Here is a 9,779-nt window from a genome sequence, read left to right as displayed (position 1 = left end):
ATCTGATGTGGCATTTTGAGGCTGAACAACTGAATCATTAATCACTGAATTGACTGAATCAACTGCATCTTGTTTTTTTTCTGGTGTCCCAATTGTATTCACATCGGTTTCATCACCTGGGATTCTAACTTCAACACCTTCTTTAAATCCCAAGACTAAATTTTCCATCACCTTATTCGTGTCTTTCTCTTCAATACCCATATGCTGAAATTCCTGTGTCAGGTTTATATTCTCATCGTTTCCTTCATGAACTTCATCTTCTTCACCATACCCATCATCATCTTCATCATACTCTTATTGTTCCTGCATCTCGTCTTGATTCTCAAGGCTCCATTCTTCATCGTCATCACCTGCTACCATTGTAGTCACTTCTCTAACTTCTCCAGGTTCATCATTCGCATCATGTTCAGGATTCTCATTTCCATCACCTCTAGTAGGTATAACATAGGAATCATCCAGCTCATCATGAGAGAGATGTGTCGGAGAGCTAGGGGGACTTGAGACTAAAAGTGATGATTTTGAGTAACATCTTAGTGTGTCCTTCTTGTCTAATTTATGTGCCATGATTTCTTGTTGAACATCAACAAGATCAGATTGTTCAAGCTTGTCTTGAACACCACCATAATTCCATCTGGTCGACCTAATACAGTCTAAATGTCTTGTGGGGAAGCACCAAAAGGGATATGTTGTCCACCTACTGTGATAGGTATAGGCAACGATCTATAATAAGCAAACACCTAGCTACAAATAGTACATACATACATCTCACAATTAATTGCATATTTCAAGAAAAATTCAAAATGATAAGAGAAATAGGGGGCATGGGCATAATACCTCATTAGTTTCTGAACCACATGCAATATATCCATCAGCAACATATAAACCAGCAAAATTCTGAGTAGACACAAAATCAAAAAGAAATGAGAAAATTAATCAGAATAATATTATCATTAAGAGAATGTAGTAAATGTAAATGTACATACCTTCTCATTAGTATGGCCTTTAAAGGGAATGCTTGAATACTGATAATATAAAATCAAGAAATGAACCAATTTCAACCACAATGGCACATAATATTGGTCCAACCAAGGATGAATCTGCATCAAGGGAAAGAGACCAAAATAAAATGCACTCAGATTTTGTATCTATATTGAAATCATTCTGCTTTAAGGCTCTATTTGTTTAAAGAAGAATAACCCTTTTACAAATGTGCCATTTACTCTTTAATAATTGATGTAAATCTTGAAAATCCACACATCCATTAATCTTTAGGTGCTCTTTCTTTAGGTGTGATGTCGATCCATCCAATTCAGTTGAAAAGTCAACAAAAGATCTCCCACAGAAAAGCCTAAATCTAGGGCTTCAAGCTACAAGCATGAAATCTATTTGTAACATTGGGAAAACAACTTGAAGAATCTTTGATTTTGTATGTTACACTTAAATTCATCATTGTAACATAACAATATTTCATGTTTACATATTCTCTCTTTTATTAAGCGACTCTGACAGAGTACTTGTGCTTGTTAGGCATGAGGAAAAGCTCAGTGAATTGGAGGAGGAAGAAAAGATTTTTCGTACATTGTTATACCCAAATGTACAAACTACAAAAATTCATTATGGTTTAAAGAAGAGACCACAAAAGTCACTTACCGAAAAACAATAACAGGAATATCTTGATTTGCTCATTCAATGTATCACCCAACACCTTGGATTCTCAAAAGGCCGACTGGTTGGGAACCAATGACATGGTTTTTCGTCCAGGTTCTTGGGAGTCTATCTGTAACAGAGATGTCAAGCCTCCTGTTGACAAAAACCTTCAAGGAGAGTTAAAAAAAGACAACGATGATGATAATTCCAAGAAAAAGTACCAAAAGAGCATGCTCGCAAGTATCAGATGGATGTTTTTGAACAAGCTGAAAACAAAAACACCATAGCCTTCTTAGAGACATGGGTAGGGACGTGATATAATATGTGACATAGCTTCACCTCGAGGTCCTCCTCTACCTGATTTGATTCGATAGTATGTATTCAACAAGGAAATGACGAAGAATTAGTTGGATGGCGAGGAGGAAGGGCGGATATCGTTGTTCTGCCTGAACACGCCAATATAAAATCCCTAGTTCTTGGGTGCACACTTGTGAGGTCTAGAGCATAAAATCCCTAGTTCTTCTTTGATATCGAGAACAAAAAACCTTAAACTCGCCGACGTTTTGAGTGTGAGGAGTCGTAGACCCCCAATCGCCGACTACATGAAAAATATTGTGAGGTCCGATTTTTGGGGAAGGCGGAGTACTTGAATTTTTTGGGGATTTGGTTTTCCCCCTTAGTTGTATCAAAAAGGAGGCGCGCGTATTAAAATTTTATAAAACAACATCTCTACACGACACCCATTTAATTTAGGTGCCTTCCGTGTTTGTAATTTTTTTTCGTTGGACACTAGTTTTAGGGCACGCACAAATGTGTGTCCTCTATCCTTCAAATTTTGCAAAACTGGCATTATTTTTTAGGGCACGCACAAATGCGCGTCCTCTATCAGCGCGTGTCATTGTTTGCACGTCATTAAAGGGTTGTTTTCTAGTAGTGAAAAAAATGTTTGTAACTTAACAATATTAAATTCTGACACAATATTGGCATAATTCTATTGTAGTAGTAAGTATACTAGTGTTAGATTTCGATTAGAGACTTACTAGCGTATACCAATATTGTAGGAATCAGTAGTGGTACAAGTGGAACGTAGTTCAAGGCACCATTTTCATCATCTCAATGCATTGTGAGTATTCACGACACCCCCTATTTTTCGGTTTTTATGTTTTGGGGTGGAAAAGCATGTCCAAAAACCATCTATTGTTCATTGTATTTAAATAGATTTGTATCAAACTTGATTACTATATTAGTATATTATGCTATGTATGTTTATATAACTTGAAACATGAGGCCTTATCGTCTTAAGTCCCTTCCCTTACACTTTACTCCAACCATTAACTCTTAAAGCCAATGGTCATTATGGATAGCGCTATTAGGAATTGCCAACTCCTCACTCGCCCGATTGCTGGAGTGCATGATACCATATAATCTATGGAACGATAAGCATAGATCTTGACAGCGCATCAATCATAGGGTTGGTTATGAACTCATTGTTTGCTCATATACATACAAACTAGCTTACTTATTATAGCAACGAACTTTGTTTCTCATTATAGCAACGAACTTTGTTTCTCAATATAGCAATGAACTTTTATTACTGCAACTTATATACTTGTTTTAGCAATGAAATTGTTTGCTCCTTGTAACAACGAACTTGTTTGCTCATCATAGCAATGAAACTTGCTACTCGTTTTAATAACGAACTTTATTTCCCATGAGAATATGAACGTTGCACCTCATTTGGGGAACGTACTTTATTCATCACAATGGCAAAGAACTTTGTTTATGCAAACTTATTTACTCATTTTTGCAATATACTTTCATTTATGGAAACTTTTATCAAAACTTTGATTTCGATTCATGAAACCAATATTATTTTTAAATCTGTGAGTACTCACCAACTACATTTATAGTTGACACTCGTTTTACATGCTTTTTCAGGAATCATCTAGTAAGAGGCACGTAGAGACACAACACTTGTAGGAGCATTTGCATGTGTTGTCTTTCAAATACATTGTAATTTATTTTAAAAAGTTGTTTAAAATCATTATAAATTGTAATTCTTTTTAATACTATGGTTGGTGTTGTCTTTTAACTTTTGCTATGAGACCCTTTGTATTGTCGCGCCCCGTGTTTCCGCTTTAGCGGGGTGTGACAACAACAGTTACAATATTAACTAACATTTCAAGAAAAAATGGACCTTTATTGATCGATCGCATCAGATCCTCATCAATACCATTCAGATAGTCTTCCATTCTATCAACCTATGTTCATAATACTCTGGAATCAACGTTGGAATCATTGTTTCCGATCCAAGCAAATGAGAGAAATTAGTCATCGTGTTCACATTGAAATTTGCCATTATTGTACGGATTTTGAAGAAAGATATTTTTTATTCAAACATAAATAAAAGAAAGAAATCAATCAGAAATCAATTGATCTAAGACACAGACTGCATAATCAATTCAAGCCAATCGATTGACACCAGTTTCCTGTTTCAATCTGCATAAATATTTGAATCGAAAATAGCGATTCAAAAAGATAAAAAAAATACGAGAAAACTTCAATTAATGGTGTGAATCCGGCTCTGATACCAATTGATGTGTGATAGAAATCGATAAATGATACAATTGATTATGTAAAAGTTGTAAAAGACACAAGATCTAAATAATATATGAATGGCTCAATATATGTCTGAAGAGTACAATAAAGAGTGAGTACAATATTTGTAATGACGCTATGTTCTTCACCCTCTACTCTTAGCACTTACCATATTTATAGGGTACAACAGACAAAAAAAATACAAGGACTAAACATTAAGAATCGAAACAATATTATCTTATAAATAGATAACATGTCGAAACGCAATCACTTTCGACAGATACAGACTCTGACGGCTTTCGACCTCTCACTATATACTTTGACCCAACAAAAACTTTTCAAAACACAAGGTTTAAATTTAATTATCTAAATTAAACAATTAAATAATTAATCTTTTAAACCAATCATGGATTTGATAATTATCATTTAATTAAACCATTAATTAAATACTATATCAAAATTCATTAAGGATAATTCAATTTAATTATCTTATAATTAAATATTTGTTTCCATATCTACTTCCTCAAAATTCGAATTAGGTTTTAAAAATTATCTAGTATTATTTGGTTTGGATTTTATCAGATAAAATTACAGATAAATATTAATAATTAACCTACTAATCGAATTAGGCAAGTCAATCCAAGTAAATCCGATTTTTTGAAAGACGCGTCGCATCCTGCGAATAATTTTTCTTTTTGTTTTTCAGGTTTCATCTATTATGCACTATCAATTGAAAATGCATAGCTCTGATACCACTATTGGGATATTCATGTTATAATTACATTGTACATATGAAATTTCAATTAACCCTTAAGGGTACATGCAACTTAAATGAGATCTATGTCTTTTCACTATTAATAGCAACATACTTATGAAAAAAACTATAAACCCTGTGAAATCAAATTCATAAGTAAAGCCACATACCTTTTGCATAATTCAAATTAAGCTAATAAAAAAACCCTTTGTATTCTCGTTGAAAAACTAGCTCCAAAAGTATGGTAGCCTATAATGTGTCACACCCAAAACTCAAGAAACCCTAGGATTAAAGGAGAGAGGGAGATGATGGAGAATTTTTAGAATTCTCTTGTGGTAATGCTTAGGTCGAAAATACAAGGATTAATCCCCTTTATATCGCTGCCTAATAATCCCAAAAACCCTAGATTTGAACTTAAAATATTAATAGTTCAAATCAGTATTTATCTAGTTTCCTTTTATCAGTTGGAGGCTTCCAAACCCTATCCAAGGGTGCTAAACCGTCCACCCCTTAGGAGGGTTCTAGATTCTCTCTTTTGTTCAACTATTGCACAATTACAACTTAGTCCTTGCAACTTTAATTAATTCTAATTAACCCAAATTTAAGTCCAAATTAATTATGATTAATTCTTAATTATTTGTTATTATTTCTAATTAATATATTAATCATATAATATATTAATAGATCATTTATCTCTCTCGTATGATTTACCAAGCCATTTCTTGGTTAGGAGGGCAATCCAAAAAGGACTTTACTTTTATTCATCAACACTATACCAATTTAGTTAGGACCTTAGACACCTTAATCCAACAAATAATATCCTCAAGTATTTGAGAAGATTAAGGATATGCACTAAGTATATGGAGGCAGAAATTAGTTTAGAGTTACAGGGTACACTGATGTGAGTTTCCAAACTGACAGGAACAACTCATGTTCTGAGTTGGGATGGGTGTTCATGCTAAACTGAGGAGCAATAACATGGAAAAGTTCCAAGAAGAATACTATGAAAGACTCAACATTCGAGTGTAAGTAACGTGGAAAAATTCCAAGCAAAATACTATGAAGGATACCCTTGTTGCCGATTCCTTCTCCCAATACTGTCCAATCTATTTCTCTCTCCTCTCTTCGAAAATTATAACCCCTCTCTTAGAGCGATAGAAATTTCGAAAAACCCTACACTGGTGTTAATCCTTATTAGTTTTTTGGAGTTGTGGGTCTACCTACATTAGAAAGATTCTACTTTAGGTCGTTCATCCATTACAAGAGATGTTAGTTACGAGATCACAATCAAAGCAACAAGAGGTTAGTATTTTATCTATTTTTAGTTTGATTTTAAAATTAGGTTGTTATAACTACTAAAACATAGATCCTATGGTATATATACATAACCTTAGTTTTATATATTTGCTAAACTAACTGTTCAATCTAATTTAATTATAGATGTTACTTCACAACCCAATAAATGCAATTATTATTATATTTTCGTTTTATTCACTTATTTTTAAATAATTTAAAACTTTATTATTTAATTAATTATTTCTAATAAAAAATAGTATAGCCAGAAAATATAAGAACGTTACATGTGGTATCCAATATGAGAGAATTAACCGGATGAAATCCACTCTAATGGTGATTAGAACCTAAAAAGCGTAAATTACATGAATAGTCCCTATGGTTTGAGGTAATTTTCATGTTTGGTCCTTAACTTATTTTTTTAACTCGGAAGGTCCCTACAGTTTTATTTTCGCGTTTGGTCCCTGTGTTACTTAAAAAGACTATTTTCCCTTGATTTTTTAATCTATTTAAATAAAGTTGGGTAGGTAAGGTAACGTAAGGTGACGTGGAAGTGGGGTTAGGGTGTGTTTATTTAAATAAAACAAAAAATCAAGGGCAAAATAATATTTTTATGTAAGACAGGGACCAAGCGCGCAACAAAAACAAACAGTAAGGACCTTCAGAGTTAAAAAAATAAGTTAGGGATCAAACATACAAATTACCCCAAACCATATGGACCATTCGTATAATTTACTCACCTAAAAACATATTTAGTTAGCCTATTAAGCACAATTAAAAGATAAGTGGTCCAAAGAGCAAACCAAATACTATTACTTGTTATTTATTGATATTAACTCCTCTCTCTCTCTCTCTCTCTCTCTCTATATATATATATATATATATATATATATATATATATATATATATATATATATATATATATTTCATGATGTATAATTATGTTACTTATGAGAGCATTTTTCGAGTTTTCTAAGAATAAACACAAGTTATAGATTCTACACCAACCTTAACAAAATAATATGGTAAAAACATTATATATATAGATTAAAAGTTTGTTTCCTTAGGAACAGTACCTGACCAGGGTTACTGTTCCTGGGGTTATTTCAGTCTACATGGGTTAGTCCACCGCCTCAACTACTGGATACCTTCTGCTGCCACCGCTCACCGTCACCTCATTGTATCTTTATCGCCTCTCAAATCCATGAAAGCAACCTCATCGATACTTCCTCAACATCCGGTTTTTCATCTCTTGCTCCAAAAGGTGTCGATTGTTCTCCTCTCTCATACTAACATTAATCCTCTTCTGCTCTACCACCGCTTCTTCCGCTCAGACAAACCCATATGTCTTCTCCTCCTATTCTTCTTCATCTGTTGAACCCACAATAATCCAATATCGCAACAACCTCTTAAAATCTCACCGATGCTCCCTCTTCTTCTTCCACCCCATCGCCTTGCTCTCTCGCCAAATATCGTCGGATCGGGTAGCAACGAAAGATGCTACTGAAATCGCAAACACATCAGATGTGTAGAGACCAAAAATTGATTCTCAATGACCATTCTTCCTTTTCCCCAAAATTTTCACCTCTCATGTTCATCGATGTTCATCTAAATTCAACAGAAAGAAAGAAAGGTAGGTTTAATTTCTACACTTGCTCGACTTCTGTTATTCCTAATTCATAATGATTTTTCGGTTCAAACTAAAGAAAAGTTATAACAAATCTACAACTTTCCCTGAATTTGTTGATTTTTTTATGATTATTCGGTTTATAGGTTACTTTTCGGTAATATATACATGTCTTCCTGTATTTTTAGGTTTATCCTCGAATTGACTAATTTTGTGGTTTATCGGTTCTTTGGATTTCTGTTTTGTGATAACAGACACGCACATGTCACAATCATGGTCCAGCATAGAGGATTCAGACCAACTACATGGATTCAAACTCAAGGTTTTACACTTTTTCTTCTTTTTTTCGTTTAATGTCTTAATATTGGAACTGAAGAACGAAGATATGTGTTATTATAATGATGTTCTTAGTACAATAGAAAGGGAATTATATGTTTTACTGATGCTGAGTTTCAGTTTATTAATGTAGGATGAATACATGATGAAGAAAGAAGATGACAATTGGTATTGTTCATATTATTGGTGCCCAAAATTATAATGTGTTTGTAGATCATTAGATATTGACTGTTTGAGGGTAATGTGGGTAATTTTATTACAACTTCATTGTAGTGACTTTTTTGCATTGCTACTATTGATATTACTTTTAAGATCTCTTATTCATTAATATATTCTATTACAGGATGGATTTCAAGCATATATATGAAAAGAAGGCATGTATATGAAAAGAAGGCTATCATGGAGTACATAAGGTCAAAGCATGGTCAATCTTAATGTCCAATTGGCAGGTACATAAACATTTAAGATCTATTATTCCTTAATATATCAAAGTACATTGCTATTTCCTTCCATTTCTGATCATGTTTTCTTTTTTTTTTCTCGTTTTTTCTTTTTTAGCATGCCCTAAATTAATTATTGCAGAAAGAGCATAGAGGCTTTCACATGGAAATCTGAAGAAAAAGAAACAAATATATTATTGAATCCTCTAAGGTTTATTGATTTAGTTTTTTAAATTAAATATAATTACATTTTTATATAAAATAAAATGTAAAATATGATTTTTAAATTGTTAATCTTTTTCAGGTTGTCTTGTCTTTCAGTGGTATCAACTATGAGATGTTTGTAGAGTAGCCACCTTTGTTTCATATATGGTAATGAAAGTAATTTTCCTAATCACCTATTATATGCTTAGAAATTTGAGTTTACTATACTCATAATTCGGTACATTTCACTTGCAGTTGCAAAGCAATGCCAATGGATATTGATGTGTCGACCTCTGTTAATGTATATGTCAAAGAACGTATATACACAACTAAATATCCTTACGATATCATAGGTTCCATGTAATTTTTTTGCGTGGTTTTCTACTTTTGAATGTTAATCATATCGTCATGTAACTGCACTTCATTCAGAGCTTTTCAAAATAAATCTTGATATTGTGATGTGGGTTTATTGCTTGATCAGACTAATATCTTTTGTGCAAAATGCAACATACCCATTCCATTATTCAATCTGTCTATTTTTATATTTTGTGACATAGCAACAAAGTAGATTGTTATTCATTGTTATATATATATATATATATATATATATATATATATATATATATATATATATATATATAGTCAGTTTATAAAATGGTTAATAGATGGATGCTATGATATCATGTTGTGTAGATTTAACAAACAACTATCAAAATGAAATTTACGTACATAATCATCTTTCATATTGTTAACATGCAACAAGAATACAAATTAACTTTTCATTGAAGGCTTCCAACCCCGTAAAGCATGGGACACTTCTCTAGTTGTGATAAAATATTTAAGAGTGTAATAAGTTTTTATTATAATAATAACAAATAAA

At 32.7% G+C, this 9,779-nt stretch overlaps 1 long non-coding RNA gene across 4 annotated transcripts; it reads left to right on the top strand.

Annotated features, from left to right (window-relative positions):
• Positions 1-7,446: 7,446 nt before the first annotated feature.
• LOC145109886 (uncharacterized) lies at positions 7,447-9,441 on the top strand. Of its 4 annotated transcripts, none has more exons than XR_013709297.1 (7): positions 7,447-7,925; positions 8,174-8,241; positions 8,389-8,423; positions 8,599-8,704; positions 8,814-8,906; positions 9,000-9,067; positions 9,155-9,441. It is a non-coding gene; the product is annotated as an uncharacterized LOC145109886 (long non-coding RNA). The 4 variants fall into 4 exon arrangements; XR_013709300.1 differs by having other exon boundaries at positions 8,389-8,493; XR_013709298.1 differs by having other exon boundaries at positions 8,376-8,423.
• The last annotated feature ends 338 nt before the right edge of the window (positions 9,442-9,779 follow it).

This window comes from Lactuca virosa, chromosome 4 (genome assembly GCF_052849685.1).
Source record: "Lactuca virosa cultivar CGN04683 chromosome 4, Lactuca_virosa_CGN04683_v6, whole genome shotgun sequence".
Taxonomy (NCBI): domain Eukaryota; kingdom Viridiplantae; phylum Streptophyta; class Magnoliopsida; order Asterales; family Asteraceae; genus Lactuca; species Lactuca virosa.
This window is presented reverse-complemented; position numbering and strand designations above follow the sequence as displayed.